Source organism: Somniosus microcephalus, chromosome 24, assembly GCF_052327205.1.
Source record: "Somniosus microcephalus isolate GS21.2 chromosome 24, FLI_Smic_1.0, whole genome shotgun sequence".
Taxonomy (NCBI): Eukaryota; Metazoa; Chordata; class Chondrichthyes; order Squaliformes; family Somniosidae; genus Somniosus; species Somniosus microcephalus.
This window is the reverse complement of record NC_141010.1, coordinates 23,617,740-23,637,287: the sequence shown is the minus strand read 5'-3', so window position 1 is coordinate 23,637,287 and position 19,548 is coordinate 23,617,740. Positions and strand designations below refer to the sequence as shown.

The following is a 19,548-nucleotide window of genomic DNA, read 5'->3' as shown; positions in this document are numbered from 1 at the left end:
ATCCTGAAGTTATGGAAAGTTTCAGAGGGGTAATGATGACAAACGCTGACAGTTGCCCCGTCATTACCCCCAACAAAATCTGGGCCAATAAAAATCTTCAACCCTTGTGTCTATTGATAGAGGTGCTTTCAGCGCGATTCGTCTGGATCAAGGATTGAACCCTACTGGCTACAGAGGCCATGGTTAAAATGTTAGGGAGGGCAAGGGGTTACGATCTCAAGTTATGTATGACCAGAACTAGGTTAGATATCAGGAGGTGGTTCTTTTCCCAGAGAATAATGGACCTGTGGAACAGTGCGGTGAGTGCTGATTTGCTAAATTCCTTCAAATGCGAGCTGGGCGTGTTTCTGGATGGGACAGATCATCTCGTATAAAAGGTAGGTACTGTATAACATTATTCATGGCCAGAGAGGTCTCCTGGACTAGTTTTGATCACCTAAAGGGGTCAGGGAGGAATTTTCCAGATTTTTTTGCCTCCTGAATTGGCCTGTGTTTTTAAATCTAGTTTTTTGCTTTTCCCAGGAGATTACATGGCTTTCGGGTGGGGTGGGGCGTGTATATACAGGAAACTTTCTTTTATCCGGCACGGACGGGACCGACGTGGTGCCGGTTCATCAAAAATTCCGGATAACCGAACGCTATAGTGAAAGATACGGAGCTGAGAGCTCCGTATAAAGCAACAAACCCTGTTGCTTAGCAACAGGTTCAAAACAATGGCCACAAGTTGCAAGCGTCTCTGTAGCTTAGCCACAGCTGCAGCCACACCCTTGCACAGCAACACATGGAGCAAGACAAGTAATAAAAGTTACCTGAACCTACTCCTGAATTTTGCCGGTTAACCGACATTTCCGGTTATTTAGGGGCTGGTTAATCGAAAGTTTCCTGTATTGTGATGCATAAGGCATCGCACTTGTGTGGGGCAGGGTGCATGGACAAGTGGGTCTTTTCCTGCCCGTCATTGTCATAAGTTCATGTGTTTTCACAAGAAGAGTCTCCTTTTAAGTACTTACCACTTACTGTCAACAGATATAAACTGGGCAAGGAACAGCTTTGATTTAGCCATCGTCAAAAAAGGCTTCTCTGGAAGCATACCAAAATAGGTGCTTATCGATTAGAAAATGTTTCCAAGGTTTAATGGTCAAGAAAGTATTTTTCTTACATTGCTTCCTCTCAGGTAGTTTACTTACTGGCCCTAACCTGACCTGGTTTTCACTAAGAAATGTTCATGTGTTTATAATAATCTCTGGATATATAAAAATAAATAGAATTTTATCGATTCTATGCTATAGACTCCATTCCCAGTATTCCTACACATTCCAATACTGCACTGCCTTTACCACAGGAACTACAACGCCAGAGCATCATTATCACAGGCACTGCAATACCACAGCATCATTATCACAGGCACTACAATACCACAACATCATTAACACAGGCACTACAATACCACAGCATCATTAACACAGGCACTACAATACCACAGCATCATTATCGCAGGCACTACAGTACCACAGCATCATTATCACAGGCACTACAATACCACAGCATCATTATCACAGGCACTACAATACCCCAGCATCATTATCACAGGCACTACAATACCACAGCATCATTAACACAGGCACTACAATACCACAGCATCATTAACACAGGCACTACAATACCACAACATCATTAACACAGGCACTACAATACCACAGCATCATTATCACAGGCACTACAATACCACAGCATCATTATCACAGGCACTACAATACCACAGCATCATTAACACAGGCACTACAATACCACAGCATCATTATCACAGGCACTACAATACCACAGCATCATTAACACAGGCACTACAATACCACAGCATCATTATCACAGGCACTACAATACCACAGCATCATTAACACAGGCACTACAATACCACAGCATCATTAACACAGGCACTACAATACCACAGCATCATTAACACAGGCACTACAATACCACAACATCATTAACACAGGCACTACAATACCCCAGCATCATTATCACAGGCACTACAATACCCGAGCATCATTGTCACAGGCACTACAATACCACAGCATCATTAACACAGGCACTACAATACCACAGCATCATTATCACAGGCACTACTAAACCCCAGCATCATTGTCACAGGCACTACAACACCACAACATCATTATCACAGGCACTACAATACCACAGCATCATTAACACAGGCACTACAATACCACAGCATCATTGTCACAGGCACTACAATACCACAGCATCATTATCACAGGCACTACAATACCACAGCATCATTATCACAGGCACTACAATACCACAGCATCAATAACACAGGCACTACAATACCACAGCATCATTATCACAGGCACTACAATACCCCAGCATCATTATCACAGGCACTACAATACCACAGCATCATTATCACAGGCACTACAATACCACAACATCATTATCACGGGCACTACAATACCACAGCATCATTATCATGGGCACTACAATACCCCAGCATCATTATCACAGGCACTACAATACCACAGCATCATTATCACGGGCACTACAATACCACAGCATCATTATCACGGGCACTACAATACCACAGCATCATTATCACAGGCACTACAATACCACAGCATCATTATCACAGGCACTACAATACCCCAGCATCATTAACACAGGCACTACAATACCACAGCATCATTATCACGGGCACTACAATACCCCAGCATCATTATCACAGGCACTGCAATACCACAGCATCATTATCACGGGCACTACAATACCACAGCATCATTATCACGGGCACTACAATACCCCAGCATCATTATCACAGGCACTGCAATACCACAGCATCATTATCACAGGCACTGCAATACCACAGCATCATTATCACAGGCACTACAATACCCCAGCTTCATTATCACAGGCACTACAATACCCCAGCATCATTATCACAGGCACTACAATACCACAGCATCATTATCACAGGCACTACAATACCCCAGCATCATTATCACAGGCACTACAATACCACAGCATCATTATCACAGGCACTACAATACCCCAGCATCATTAACACAGGCACTACAATACCACAGCATCATTAACACAGGCACTACAATACCCCAGCATCATTATCACAGGCACTACAATAACCCAGCATCATTATCACAGGCACTACAATACCCCAGCATCATTATCACAGGCACTACAATACCACAGCATCAATAACACAAGCACTACAATACCACAGCATCATTATCACAGGCACTACAATACCCCAGCATCATTAACACAGGCAGTACAATACCACAGCATCATTAACACAGGCACTACAATACCACAGCATCATTATCACAGGCACTACAATACCACAGCATCATTAACACAGGCACTACAATACCACAGCATCATTATCACAGGCACTACAATACCACAGCATCATTAACACAGGCACCACAATACCCCAGCATCATTATCACAGGCACTACAATACCCCAGCATCATTAACACAGGCACTACAATACCCCAGCATCATTATCACAGGCACTACAATACCCCAGCATCATTATCACAGGCACTACAATACCCCAGCATCATTATCACAGGCACTACAATACCCCAGCATCATTATCACAGGCAATACAATACCACAGCATCATTATCACAGGCACTACAATACCCCAGCATCAATAACACAGGAACTACAATACCACAACATCATTATCACAGGAACTACAATACCCCAGCATCAATAACACAGGAACTACAATACCTCAGCATCAATAACACAGGAACTACAATACCCCAGCATCAATAACACAGGCACTACAATACCACAGCATCATTAACACAATGCCATTAACGGGAACATTATAAAATCACATTGCCACAACCAAATAGCTGCACTACAGCAGAAACTTCCTGTGGTATTTCGATGGTGGACACTGGTTAAATATTCAGCAGTCTATTTTTAGCTGCTCTTAGCATACCCAAATACTTCCATAAATGATAACAAGAGCCCATTAAACAGATGCTCAAAATTGATTGGATCAAAATATTTTTTTTTAAAGTAGTAGCTTGGTTACAGGTGTATATATTGTTTTCTGATTTGTCTCTTTCTACTGGAAACCTCAGCAGGACTCCAATCAGAAATAGAAAATATTGGTGCCTTGTATACTAAATCATGTGTAAGGAATTAACAGCGGGGCTGGGGTTATTTGTCTCTGGCCAGTCAGAAGCCTCTGAGCTGCTCCAGGGACCCCCTTGCGGTTTCGAAGCATTCCCCTATTCCTGAGTTCTGATCCCCGGACTTATTCGGTGGCGATGTAGACAGAAAACAACGTGACTCGTGGTTTGGGTGCAAAACAGAGCAGTATTTATTGAAAACAAAAGAAAGAAACAACTTAATAATCGATATGGCTCTTAGGCCTGGTACAACACTTTTGCTTAAATGCAGTACACTTAGTGTCCACTAGAGGGCTCCCTACTCAGTGCAACTCCCTTTTGATTAATACACGCAGTACACTCAGTGTCCACTAGAGGGCTCCCTGCTCAGTGCAACACTGCTTTTATTTTAAATCCCGTACCTTTTACTTAAAACTCTTTTGCTCACTACAGCACCTTAGCTTAGTGGCTTTTACTTAAAAACACAGCACTCTAATTCAGTTACTTTAAAAACAGCTAACAGCATTCACCACAGCACTACTTTGCTTGGTGCAACACTCCTCTAAATACAGCACTTTAAAAAAATAGCTACAGAACTCAGTGTTCATCACAGCACTTGAGCTTGATGCAACACTCCTTTAAATACAGTTTTAAATACAGTACGATAAAACAGCTACTCCTCTTTTAGTACAGTTTTAAATACCAAATTCAGTGTTCACCATCGCACTTCTCTGCTAGGTGCAACACTGTCTTACTAAATAGGGGAGGAAAAACAGACACAACGAGGGAAATCGACTAAAATCACAATTCTAACGAAATTCCCACTTTACTCCCACCCCTATGCCTATCCTAAGTTGCCTTGTGGAAGGCCAGAAAAATATATGCTCACCACTGCAATGCCAGCTCCGTGCCCTGCGAACTTAGATCTTCACTGCCCCGAAGTGAAAAACACCCCAGTGTTTTATAAGTAAACTGCTGGTGTTTCGCTTCCACAGGCAGACTCCCACGCTGTAGAGGCACACGGAGGCAAGGCCAGAGAGAGAGAGAGCTTCTGGGAAGCTATCTTTTATACCCCCATTTGGGGCCCGCCCAGCTCCGGAGGTTTCTGGGCTAAAACAAAAGGGATCCAACTGCCCCATTGTTCAGTAATGGGTGATTCATCCAAACCCATTCATTTTAAACTGTTCCTTTTCTTAGTTCAAATGTCTCTTCTGTGCTGAGCTTTGAATGTAAAGCTGCAGTTTGGATGTGTCTTCATTGTGTGTGATGGGCTATTGAACCATTTCCATTCATCCTGATGGGTTTTGAATGGAGCTGTATTACTATGTAAACAGCTTGGGAGGAGTGTAAACAGAAGGCCATTGTTCTGTGGTCACCCAAAACCGCAGTCTGAAGTGGATAATCCCTTGTGTACACAAAGTAGCAGTTCCTGTAAACAAACATCGATTGTCTCTGCAGGGAGGGGGAAACTCCCCTTTGATTGACAGATTTGACTGCCATTGAACCTTTTCTTCACAGACACACAAAACTGTTTTCCAAGTCCATTGTCTTCGGCCATGTGGTCTGACGGCCATTTTGATCCCTGAAAAATTTAAAGGCACATCGCCCAGGGATTCTTTAATCAAAAAAATTAATCTTCAGAACTGTAAATTATTACGAATTCTTACACGTGATTCCCAAAAATTCTTGTATTCTGATAGGGCAGAATGTGGAAAACAAGCAATGAGTGAGATGAGTTGAACACACATGAAATGCAGAGCCTGATGACCAGCTTAACATGATGTTTAAGATCATTGGTTGGGTCATTAGCAGCCTCATTTATCAGGAAAGTTTTTTACGGTCTCTACATTCAGCAATTATTTTCCATGGCAACTGGAAGAAAATATGATCCTTGCCTGGATTCTTACTTGACCCAGGCAATTGTGAATTTCCCACCATTTTATGAGGCAAAAACTAAAGGCAAATATTTTCAGGACAAAAATTGATTCCAAATGCTCCATTTTGTAATCCTTGTGGCTTGGGACGCATTAATGGTTGCAGGCATGCAGTACCTTGTTTATACTGCCTGGGTCCATTGGAATTCTCCCACCCAGGAAAGAAATTTGTGTATACAAGCTTAAAGGGATGTGCAGAGCTCCCCACCCACCAGTTACAATTTAAGTGTTTTGAGAGCGCAGATGGGGGCTTTTTTTTTTTATTCGTTCATGAATGTGGGCATCGCTGGCAAGGCCAGCATTTATTGCCCATCCCTAGTTGCCCTTGATTTGCCTTCTCTGACTGTTTAAATCAATTTGGGATGAGATTTAAAGGTACCTACTGACATGAATCTTGTCATTCATGTGAAAATGACTTATGTAATAATACTGGGCGGCCTGCTGGTGGCGCTGTCCAGGGAGAGTATAAATACTCGGGCATGGGCCCAGCTTGTGCAGGACATTCTTTAACAGGAACTAGTGAAGGACACAACTAGATCTCCATGTTGAAAAACAGTTGATTAAAGCCTTGTTTAATACTCAGACCAAGTGCCTAGTAGTTTTCTTACATCACCTACAACTTCCAAGTACTTGAGTTATACTCCATGAAATGCCAAACACAACTAGTGTGAGGTGATCTCCTCCAGGGAGTCTATAACACCATCTCTCTGAAGGTCAGGTTGCAAGCCCACTCTGGAGCACCACTGCATTTCTAAGAATACTGCACAATGAAAACTACTTCACAGCAATGCTCGTGTCACAGTATAACCAGATTCTAAAATTAATAATCATCAATACACTTCAAGCTGTTTGATTATTCAATGTACAAAAAGAGCCAACAAACTAATGTGTCACTGTAGAGGAAGTGACACAATACATATGCTTATTTCAATACTTATAACGGTATTTAAAAACACCAATCCTAGAACAGATATAAATCAAAAAGGTCACTTCTCATAAGGCTGAGTAAATTATGTTTCGTAGTTTTTCAGCGTACCTATTTTCCTTTCCACATTTCAGGTATTGACTTTCATCATTATTTTTTTCTAAGCTTCATGGATTTGGCAGTAATGTCACATCCTTAATGCACAGTGAACGGAAGGGAAATAGAAGGAGTGGGCCCAAAATTTGGGCAATTAAAGGTGTCTATAACCCTTCTAGAGGCAATGTATTGTGTCAATTTATCCACAGAAAATCAATTTATCATCTATTTTATTCCTGTCTTCGGTACTACTGCATGACCTATTAAGGCAAAACCCAGTTTCTTCTGTTATAATCCTCCGTATGGCAAGAAACTCTTTGCACAATGTCAATTCTTGCTCCCCATTTTTTACTTCAAATCCCAAGCAGGTCCCAATTTTCCAGAACAATGAAATAAAGGATTAAAATATAAGAACATTAAAAAAGCATGGAATATCAAGCCCATTCCTTCCACAGGACTAGATTTTCCCGCCATTGACTTTGAATGGATGGTCAATCCCCAAAGGTAAATCAAGCAAAACTCCACAAAACCTCAGTCTTATATCCTGCTTTAGATACACTTGACCAGTTTCTTTGGCATGACTTTTCTTAAGGAAGGTCATGCCAAAGAAGAGAGATTTATACTGCTTATTTAAATGAATAGTAGGTGAGATTGTACTTAATCCGTTGAGTTTACAATTTAAAGCAATAATAAGCTTCCTAAAGACACACTCACCACAGTATGGATGTTTCTTGAAAGGCCCTATTATACCGACCTGAAAATGTTTTCCTGCCTAAGGAAACCAACCTCCATGTGCCGCTCTCTTCCTAATACATCTCAGTTAGGTGCTGGTTTTTGGGTTTTGTTGAGTAATTTGGACACCCAATAGTGCAAATATGGGGGAACTAGTCCCCTGTGTTTAGGTTCCTGGAATACTTAGACCCACATTTACAATAGCATCAGTTCCCTGACTGATGGGCTTTTTACACTAAAGAAAGCAGATAAGAGAGGCAGCACTGTGCACATGTCACGAGTTGTGAACCTGGAATATGGAAGCATTTTCATTTTATGAATGCTTGTCTACAAAAAACATTTTAAAAATATATCACATTGGTGCAATGTATAGACTTGAAAATAGAGCAAAGGGGAAGATATTGGTGAGTAAGAATCAGGACTAGCCAGCAGATGGCACAAGGTAGCCATGGAAAGTGGTTTGTCACGTCATCCGCATTTCATTGTAATTCTGCAGCAGAGATCATTGACCAAGTGAATTACAAATTAATCATTTTTCTTATAGACTTATAAAGTGAAGAAAGTCTAATAATTAATTCAATGTAACCATTCCAACAGCTTTCTGTTTAAGTTAGTGCTTTATCACACATTTTAATTAGAAAGATTATTACATCCAATTATGCTCAAATATTGTTAGGACAATCACGTACCTCAAATGTCACTCAATGTACAGCATATTTATTACTGAAGGTCTTATTCCTGCAGTCTTGCTTTGCTTCACAGTGCTCACTTCTATCACGTGTTGCTGCAAAGCTCCTGTGAATTTCCATTGTGTTTCTGAGGCATTTGAATATAAAAATTTGGGGCATTGTCATCGTGGTAAACTGAGAGCGTCATGTTACCATATTTGATAGTAAAATGACATAGGATTATATAGGATTACATAGGATATACGGCACAGAAACAGGTCATTCGGCCCAACCAGTCCATGCCTGCGTTTATGCTCCACTCAAGCCTCCTCCCGTCTTTACTCATCTAACCCTATCAGCATAACCCTCTATTCCCTTCTCCCTCATATCCTTATTCGCCCCTTAAATGTATCTATACTATTCGCCCCTTAAATGTATCTATACTATTCGCTTCAACCACTCCCTGTGGTAGCAAGTTCCACATTCTCACCACTCTCTGGGTAAAGAAGTTCCTTCTGAATTCCCTATTTGATTTCTTGGTGACTATCTTATATTGATGGCCTCTAGTTTTGCTTGTCCCCACAAGTGGAAACACTCACTCTGTATCTACTCTTTCATGATTTTAAAGACCTCTATTAGGTTACCCCTCAGCCTTCTCTTTTCAAGAGAAAAGAGACCCAGCCTGTTCATCCTTTCCTGATAGGTGTACTCTTGCATTTCTGGTATCATCCTTGTAAATCTTCTCTGCACCCTCTCGAGTGCCTCTGTATCCTTTTTATAATATGGCGACCAGAATTGCACACAGTACTCCAAGTGTAGTCTAACCAGGGTTCGATACAGGTTTAGCATAACTTCACTACATTTCAATTCTATCCCTATAGAAATAAGCTCTAGTGCTTGGTTTGCTTTTTTTATGGCCTTGTTAACCTGTGACAATACTTTTAGTGATTTGTGTATTTGTACTCCTAGATCCCTTTGTTCCTCTACCCCATTTAGATTCTTATTTTCCAAGTAATATGTGGCCCTCCTATTTTTCTTACCAAAATGTAATACCTCACAATTACCTGTGTTGAATTTCATTTGCCAATTATATGCCCATTCTGCAAGTTTATTAATGTCTTCTTGTAATTTGTTGCAGTCCTCCTCAGTATTGACTACCTACCCACCACCACCCCCCCCCCCAAATTTGGTGTCATCTGCAAATTTAGAAATTGTGTTTTTGATTCCAAAGTCTAAATTGTTAATATAAATTGTGAACAACAGTGGTCCCAGCACTGATCCTTGTGGAACACCACTTCCCACCTTCTGCCACTGTGAATAGCTACCCTTTACCCCATCTCTGTGCTTTCTGTCTTGAAGCCAGCTAGCTATCCATTCTGCTACTTGTCCCCTGACTCTGCATTCCCTGACCTTATTCATTAGTCTATTATGTGATACCTTCTTGAAGACCTTTTGAAAATCTAGATAAATTACATCTACTGCATTACTCTTGTTTACTCTCTCCATTACCTCTTCAAAAAATTCAATTAGGTTGGCCAAGCAAGACTTTCCCTTTTGAAATCCATGCTGACTATTTCTTATTATATTTTTTGTTTCTAGATGTTCTTCTATTTTCTCCTTTAGTAGGAATTCCATTATTTTTCCTACCACCGATGTTAAGCTGACTGGCCTATAGTTCCCTGGGCATGTTCTACCTCCCTTCTTAAATATAGGTATTACATTAGCTATCCATCAGTCCTCTCTCACTACACCTTGTCCTAACGAATTAATAAATATGTGTAGTAATGCCTCTGCTATTTCTTCATAGATTCTTTTAAAATGTGCGGATATAATCCATCCGGACCAAGGGTTTTATCCTCTTTGAGTTTCATTAGTTTATTTAGTATATCTCCTCGTTTATTTTAAATGCAGTTAACTCATTACTAATCTCATCATCTGATGTCATCTCTGCCTGTTCTATCTCCCTGGTAAACACTGAAGCAAAGTAATTATTTAATATCACTGCCATCTCTCTATCGCTGCCTATGGTATTATCCTTTCCATCCCTTCGTGGCCCTATTCCCATCCCGACCTTCCTTTTTTTATTTATGTGCCTGTAAAATATTTGACTATTTTGTTTTATGTTCCTTGATAATTTAATTTCATAGATCCTCTTTGCCTTCCTAATTTTTTTTGACTTCTCTCCTAATCCCTTCATATTCTCCCTTATCATGCACTTCCCTGCTGTCCATGTACTTAGTGTATGCCTCTTTCCTTATCCTCAATTTTTCCCTCATGGCTTTATTCATCCACGGTGTCTCATTAGTGTTTAGCTTATTCTTGTTTATTAGCGGAATATATTTTTCCTGGACTCTGTTGAACACCGTTTTAAATGTTTCCCATTGCTGTTCTACATAATTGTTTGCCAATACTGTTGTCCATTTTATTTTTCCAAGTTCTATTCTCAGCCCTTCAAAATCAGCTTTTCTCCAATCTATTACCCTGGTCTTTGTTGTACCTATGTCTTTCTCAATTATTAACTTAAAGCATATTATATTATGGTCACTATTGCCTAGATGTTCCCCTACTTTTACTTCTCTTATCTGCTCTGGTTCATTCCCCATTACTAGATCCAATAGCGAATCCTCCCTTGTTGGGCTTTTTACATATTGGGTTAGAAAGGAGTCCTTTTTACATTGTAGGAACTCCATTCCCTTATCCCCTTTACCTACCTTTTCTATCCAATTAATATCTGGGTAGTTGAAATCCCCATGATTATTATTCTATGTTTTTTACTCATTTCCCTAATTAGTCTGCATATGTCTTCCTCCATCTCCCTTCCACTATTAGGTGGTCTGTAGACTACCCTTATTAGTGCGATTAATTCTTTATTATCTTTTATCTCTATCCACATGGATTCTATTTCTGCTTTGCTGACAGCTGTGTTACTTTTTCTACTACCATTATGTTATCCCTAATAATTACAGCTACTCCACCTCTCCTTTTCTCATCTCTATCTTTGCTAAATATGTTATACCCTGCAATGTTTAATTCCCAGCCATTATTTTTCTGTAGCCATGTCTCAGTAATCTCTACTATGTCTGGTTCCTCGCAATGCATGATTGCATCCAGCTCCCCTGTTTTATTATGGACACTGTATGCATTGCTGTACAGACAGATTAACTCATTTTAAATAGCAGTTCCTCTCACTTTATTTTTAACCATCTTTTTAAACTCCTGTTCTATAACTCTATTTATTCCCTGGCCATCAATGTCCTCCCTTAATTTGCTCTTTCCTATGCTCTCCTTTCCTGTTTTGTTTATATTTAGTCTGGTTTCATTTCTTGTAGATCTCTCCCCCCCCCCCCCCCCCCCCGTCTTACTAGTTTAAAGCCTTCGCCACCTCCCTATTTACCCTTTCCGCTAGGACACGGGTCTCATCCCGGTTCAGGTGGAGCCCATCCCATTGGTACAGCTCCTTACTGTCCCAGTACTGGTGCCAGTGTACCATGAAAAAGAACCCCTCTTTCCCACATCAGCCCTTTAGCCACATGTTAATTCTCCTGATCTGCCTATTTCAAGACCAATTTACACGTGGCTCTGGCAATAATCCAGAGATTATTACCCCCGAGGTCTTGCTTTTTAATTTCACTCCTAACACCTGATACTCCTTCAGCAGGACCTCCTCCCTGTTTCTAAATAAGTTGTTTGTTCCGACATGGACCATGACAACTGGATTTTCCATCTTCCTTTCCAAATTCCTCTCCAGCCGCCTCGAGATATCCCTTACCCTGGCACCATGTAGGCAACACACCCTTCAGGATTCTCGTTCTTGGCTGCAGAGGAGGCTATCTATCCCCCTAATTATAGAATCTCCTATCACTATCATATTTCTATTCTGCTCTTCCCCCCGTTGGAAAGCCTTCTGAGCCACGGTGCCTTGGTCTGCATTGTGGCTGTCCTCCCCGCAGTCTTTCTCCTTGTCACAGGTAGTGAGTACATCGTACCTGTTGGACAGGACCAGTGTCTGCGGGACCTCCTTCTCAACCTCTCCTAAGTCCCGCTACCCATCTCTCTAGCAGTCACACCCTCCCCTTCCTGAACCTGTGCTTTCCTCTGGGGTGTGACTGTATTCTGGATAAAACTATCCAGAAAAACCTCCCCCTCCCTTATGTTTCGGAGTGTCTCTAACTCGCACTCCAGCTCAATGACTCTGAGCCGGAGTGACTGAAGGCAGAGACATTTCCTGCAGATGTGGGAATCCGGGACGGTCTCGCTGTCCACAAACTCCCACATACTACAATCCCGACACATAGCCTGCCCTGCCACCTCTAGGCTTTATTTATTTGCTTATTTAGTTAGTTAAAGTTTTTAATTAAATGATTATTTATAGTTATATTAATTATTTAGTTTATCTAGTTAAGTTAATATTTAATAACGTAATAGTTATAGTTCCCCGGCTCTTAGTTTAAAGACAAAAACAGCTGTACTACTCACCCACCAATCACTTACCTGCTGTCCTGTGACATAACTTCTTGATTTTTTTTTGCTCTCTCTCCTCCGCTCCCGCTCCTTTTATCCCCGCCACTCTCGCTGTGCTCTCGGGTCACGGGTCACCGCTCCTTTTATCCCCGCCACTCTCGCTGTGCTCTCGGGTCATGGGTCACCGCTCCTTTTATCCTCGCCACCCTCGCTGTGCTTTCGGGTCATGGGTCAACACTCCTTTTATCCTCTCCACTCTCGCTGTGCTCTCAGGTCATGGGTCACCGCTCCTTTTATCCTCGCCACTCTCGCTGTGCTTTCGGGTCATGGGTCAACACTCCTTTTATCCCCGCCACTCTCGCTGTGCTCTCGGGTCATGGGTCACCGCTCCTTTTATCCTCGCCACCCTCGCTGTGCTTTCGGGTCATGGGTCAACACTCCTTTTATCCTCTCCACTCTCGCTGTGCTCTCAGGTCATGGGTCACCGCTCCTTTTATCCTCGCCACTCTCGCTGTGCTTTCGGGTCATGGGTCAACACTCCTTTTATCCTCTCCACTCTCGCTGTGCTCTCAGGTCATGGGTCACCGCTCCTTTTATCCTCGCCACTCTCGCTGTGCTTTCGGGTCATGGGTCAACACTCCTTTTATCCTCGCCACTCTCGCGGTGCTCTCGGGTCATGGGTCAACACTCCTTTTATCCTCGCCACTCTCACGGTGCTCTTGGGTCATGGGTCACCGCTCCTTTTATCCCCGCCACTCTCGCTCTACCATATTTGTAAACCAAAGTGTGAAATGACCTAAATAGAGGTGAAATATCATCATGAATCTGCCATATGAATTATATTTGCCATATATAAAAAAGGCTTTGAAAATTTATTAAAATGTGTAGAGCACTGTGTGAAAAATCACACTTCATCATTTGTGCTACAGTAGCTATCAAGCTGTCGGTTGAACAGTCACAGGAACTAAAATAATGGCCTAGGCTATTTCATTATACAAGCTTGCCAAAAACATCCAAGATTTAATTAAAATTAAATCAAATTTAATTTAATTTTAATTAAATTCAAAACTGTTTTGAGTCTCAAATGATTGGAAATATTCCACTAACTTTATAATGGCTATCAAAGTATGAGTCTATTAACCTTCATTCCTTGCCCTAGTGTTCCAGTCAATCACGGAGCCCCAACCCAGGAGAAAACAATGGTCACCAAGAATACACAAACCCCATGCTGTTGAAATTGGTGTCCGCGGTAGAACATAAACATTTTCTTCCAGGATGGTATGAAGAAGAACAATTTTGAAGAAGGTTGGAGGGGTGGAGAAATGGGCCACTGAATGTGTTCTTCAAAGTAGCAGGTACCAGTTCTGTTTCTCTCTCCACAGATGCTGCCTAACCTGCTAAATGTTTCCAGAATTTTCTGTTTTTATAGCAGATACCAGTGTTGGATGGTGGAACATTTATCAATCTTTTAGGACCCATGGTCAGTATCAAGTGCTTTAGCTCAGGTATACTACAGGCTAGATGCAGAGTAAACTTGCCTTATTCTGTTCCAACAGTGGTCCAGAATTAGCTTTTATATACAGCTTACCGTCTTGTGCACCTCTATGAGGTCTCTTTTAAGGTTCAATAGCCCAAGCTTCTCGAGCCTATCCTCATATGAGAAACCAGTCTCATGGCTCTTCTCTCCATCACTTCGAGGGCTTGAATGTTTCTTTCATATCTCAATGACCAAAATTGGGCACAATACTCGAGGTGTGGTCTGACCAGAGCAGTTTTAGCATGACATCCTCCAGCTTGTACTCTACCACCATGGTTATATAATTCAGTATTCAATTTGCATTATTGATTGCATCACAGTGGATGGATAGGGTACATTTTCCTCTTGGTTGTGTTTGAAGAACACAGTTTCTAGATATAGCAAAAAAAAATGGGATTGGAGGTCCTTATCCCTCACAATGCTGCCATGGGATTTGTGGAGGTTCCTAAAATGAGTAGCACTGGGTTCGTGGCTGCATTAGGCACAAGCCCATCGTGACCATGCAGCTAAGGAGGGAATGGCCGTCCCACCTTACAACTTGGTATAATCATGGGGTGCTTCAAATAAACTGACAACAGGGCATGTGCTAAGATATTCCAAAGACCAGAGGATCTGCAGGGGTCCTGGGAGGAAGCAAGGAGACATAAGGTAATTTGAGTATTCCTTCCCTCTTATAATTTCCACCCCCCCCCCACCACCCCATTCCCCCGAGGACCATCTTCATGTCTTGTGGTCTGTTGGCCACTATTGTCTACCAGCCTAGCAGCAGCTAGAAGCCCTCGATGCCATCAGCTGGGAGCGCAGATACAAGCCTGAGGCCTGCAGCTGCACTCTTGGTTTTTTTTCTCCCAATCCCAGTGGGCCTGCACTGGGAGGGTGTCCAGGCCATAAATATGTCTCAGGTCAGGGAAATTAAACCAACTCCTTCCCTCACAGGCACAGTGCAGCCCCAGTACTGTACACCTGTCTGCCATCCATGGGGGCCCACTAGAAAAAATTGGCCCTGATTGTTGTTCCAGGTTTACTAATAAACCTAGATCTCTTTCAGCTTCACCTTTAGCTATCTTGGTACCATTCATGGAGTACCAATGTCATGCATTTTTTCTTCCTGTCTGTAATTTTAAGTTTCATCAGCTACTTCCCAGCTTACGTACACAATTTACCTCATCTTTTTATAGATCTTTGGCTGCCTCTTCAGGTTTGCATTTAGAGTCTGAATCCAAGTCATTAACATAAATTAGAAACAAGAGACCCAATACTGATCCCTGGAACACTCTTCTGAGTGCTTCTCCCATCCTGACAAAACAAGCCCAACACGTTCCTACTGCTTCTTACCTTTCAACCTAGAAATAGCATCTTCAGAGCATAATGATGGCAGTTTTCCCAAACAAGTGATGCATCAGCAAAGATTTACTGGTTATTATTTTTCCATTGCCCTTAGTTGATAATGTTATTCTTACTTTGAAATAGTGCAACAGATTAAAACTGGTTTGATCTTAACACCTACTAAAAGTACTTGTTGATCTAAGTTCCTGAATGAAGTACAGGAGACCAAAAATAGAGCAAGGCTGGCACACGTACTCTGGAAAAACTAGCTGGATACGCAGCTATTTGCTGCATAATAACTGTAGCTTATAACAAGGTCATGGAGAGTGTGATCATGCTTGCCAAGGGAGTAGTGTTTCAGTTCAGAGTATTACTGCCTTCATGACAAAACAATTGACCAACTTTTCAGTCGTTTGAATAGGGAGAAGGACTGGAAGAGCAAAATGTGCCATTTTTAGCACTTATGTTGATCATCTGCAAACAAAAGAGGTTTGCTGAACACTTTGCCTGCAGACAATGTCCTTTAGAAATGAACATTTAATGGTTTTTTTATTTTGGTGATGGAGCTGACTACAAGCGCCATGAATAGTGAATTTTACCTCAACTTTTTTAGGTTACCCTGTGCCCCACCCACTGGCTGAGAGAAAGACAATCCACTCCCAGGCCTCTGCCACTACTGCTATATAACCAGTTACTGGGAAATGCACGAGTGACCTATGTTGGCCAACTCAATTTTCTCACGTCCTTTTGGGAAAGAAATTGCCTCTGCTCAGGGACCTTCCAATTGGCAGCTTGGCATTTGGGATTCCCTGGCACTGAATGTTAATATAGAAACCTGCTGTGCCATATGATTGCCCCATTCATCCCAACTTCTGATTCATTTAGAGTGTTGTGCCATTACAACAGTGACTACACTCCAAAAGTACTTCATTGGCTGTAAAGCGCTTTGAGACGTCCGGTGGTCGTGAAAGGTGCTATATAAATGTAAGTCTTTCTTTTTTATCCACCAGTCATAGCACATTCTCCTCAACTGATCTTTCACCTAACATGAAGGCGATCACCTATATAAAGAGGTGGAGCTGCACAATAAGAAGCAGAATATTAATACTGGAGACTATGGGAGAGAAATTCAGTATCGCCCCATTTGGGGCGCAATTATCGGCCGGACGCAAAGATTAGCGCCTGGCGCTAATTATCGCCTCTGACTGCAAACTTGGCTTTTATCGCCTCTGGAGGTGACTGGAGCGCTAAATCAGGCGCTACACACCTGTCTTAAGGCGCAAAGGCTGAGGAGCGAGGCGCTACATTAGAGCGCTGGTGAAGCTCATGTGATGTCAGTCAGCAATGGAACACCGACACACTGGCACCGGCCAGTTCTTAAAGGGGAGGGTTGACCTTGCTCTCCATCCACATCCTGCTCATTGCAGCCTTGAATCTCGGCCTGGAGAGACCTGTACATCAAATCTGCTGGAAAGAACAATGGAGAGACCCAGGGAAAGAACTCAGAGTGCAGCCCCCACAGTCACTTCTGAATCGATAAAAAGGGCAAATCAAAATGAACCTGCAAAGTGCTGTTCAGTACCCAAAACTCCTTCACACAGCGTTGAATCTCTCCAGAAGTCTCTCTCTCTCTCTCTCTCAATGCGTGGTGCAAAAATGTCACCAACAAAAAAAGGCAGGAAGTGGTCGCCTTTAAATAGCGCTCCCCCAGTCCCTTCCTGACTGCAAAATGCTCCCCTGAACCTGTCATTGCTAGCGGCAGGCGGTAAGGCAGGGGGCACCACTCAATATCCGGTCCGGGGCGCTACCAGGGCGTTGCACACTCGACTGACCTCACGATCTGCCGGCGCAGGAGATCGTGGCGGTAGTGTTTAGCGCCGCTGCAAAATGTCTCGTTAATTTCATGAGCGGCGCAAACATCGCCGCGCATGGGCGCTAGTTGCTTTGTGCCCCATTAGCGCCCTCTTAAGGCGCTAACGGGAGGCGCAAACCAACGGAATTTTTTCCCCCCATCAGTTTTGTCCTGGTCACAATTACAGATACATTTCTCAAATGTTCTTTTGCCTTGTAGTCAAAAAGATATTTTGCACAGGTCCAAAGAGTAGTTGGCAGGGGTGTGACATTCTTGATAGTTATTTTTACCTCTGGAACCTTCGCACGCTCAAAGATAATGGGGGAAAAATTCGGTTGGATTGCGCCTCCCGTTAGTGCCTTAAGAGGGCGCAAAGCAACTAGCGCCCGTGCGCAGCGATGTTTGCGCCGCTCACGAAATTGACCAGCCATTTTGCGGCAGCGCTAAACACTACCACCACGATCTCCTGCGCCAGCCAATCGTGACGTCAGTCGAGAGTGCAACGCCCTGGTAGCGCCCCGGACCGGATATTGAGTGGCGCCCCCTGTCTTACCATCTGCCGTTAGCAACGACAGGTTGAGGGGAGCGTTTTGCAGTCTGGAAGGGACTGGGGGAGCGATATTTAAAGGTGACCGCTTCCTGCCTTTTTTTGTTGGTGAAAGTTTTGCACCACGCATTCTGAGAGAGAGAGAGAGAGAGAAAGAGAGAGACTGCAGGAGATATTCAAAGCTGTGTTGAGGAGTTTTGGGTACTGAGCAGCACTTTGCAGGTTCTTTCTGGTTTGATCTTTCTTGCATCGATTTAGAAGAGAATATGGGGGCTGCAGTCTGAGCTCTTTCCCTGGGCCTCTCCATTGTTCTTTCCAGCAGATTTGATGTACAGGTCTCTCCAGGCCAAGATTCAAGGCTGCAATGAGCAGGGTGTGGATGGAGAGCAAGATCGACCCTCCCCTTTAAGAATTGGCCGGCGCCATTGTGTCTGTGTTCCATTGCTGACTGACATCACATGAGCTTCGCCATCGCTCTGAGGTAGAGCCTCACTCCTCGGCCTTTGCGCCTTAAGACAGGTGTGTAGTGCCTGATTTAGCGCTCCAATCACCTCCAGGGGTGATAAAAGCCAAGTTTGCAGTCGGAGATGATAATTAGCGCCAGGCGCTAAACTTTGCGCCCGGCCGATAATCGTGCCCCAAACGGGCGATACTGAATTTCTCCCCCAATGTTCCATGCACAGAGTAAAACTGTTAAGTTCAATAGGTCAGAGTAATACAATCTGATTTGAACTTGACTGGTTATGTCAGTTCGGGCTAGAGGCACAGTCAAAGGAGAAATACTTTCCTTCATAATGTGACTGAAACACAACTTTACTCTGCAGCCACACACAGGGAATTTCGAAACACGGGAAGACGCTGAAAAAGGCTGAGAAACAATATGTGATGTGTGAATTCAGTTAGCATTCCAGAAGTAATTTAAAGCCACTCAGACATTTAATATCATTGAATAAATTGAACTGCCAGGATTTCCTGCCTTCCCTCTGCCAATTTTTTGGCGTAATTAGGGCAGGCAGGGGTGGAAAATGGATCAGGGACGTACTCTGCTGCATCCAAGACTATCTAATATTCCGCTGGAAGTGACCGATGGCATTCAATACCCCCACCCAGATATAGAGTCATAGGCCTAGAAATTCAGTCTGGACACTTTTGGGGCGCTAAAGTCGGGCGCTCGCTAAAGTTAGCGCCCGCCGGAAAGTGTAGGCCACATCGCCGAAATTCAGTAGAGTTGGCCCTAAGTTTGGCCGAGCGCTGAAACTGGCGTTGAAATGCTGTGTTCCGGCGCTAAGCCGGCGATGCGGCCTAA

General features: G+C 42.9%; 2 long non-coding RNA genes across 2 annotated transcripts in view; both read right to left on the bottom strand.

Moving 5' to 3' along the window:
- LOC147101125 (uncharacterized) overlaps positions 1-1,491 on the bottom strand; it is a 49,434-nt gene extending 47,943 nt beyond the window's left edge. The window contains exon 1 of the long non-coding RNA XR_015073450.1: positions 1,011-1,491. This is a non-coding gene — a long non-coding RNA (uncharacterized LOC147101125). The remainder of the gene's footprint in view (positions 1-1,010) is intronic.
- A 2,872-nt stretch (positions 1,492-4,363) lies between these two features.
- Positions 4,364-13,772, bottom strand: LOC147101124 (uncharacterized). The gene is made up of 3 exons (XR_015073449.1): positions 13,011-13,772; positions 8,541-8,667; positions 4,364-5,746 (listed from the first exon to the last, which is right to left on the bottom strand). It is a non-coding gene; the product is annotated as an uncharacterized LOC147101124 (long non-coding RNA).
- Between the last annotated feature and the right edge of the window lie 5,776 nt (positions 13,773-19,548).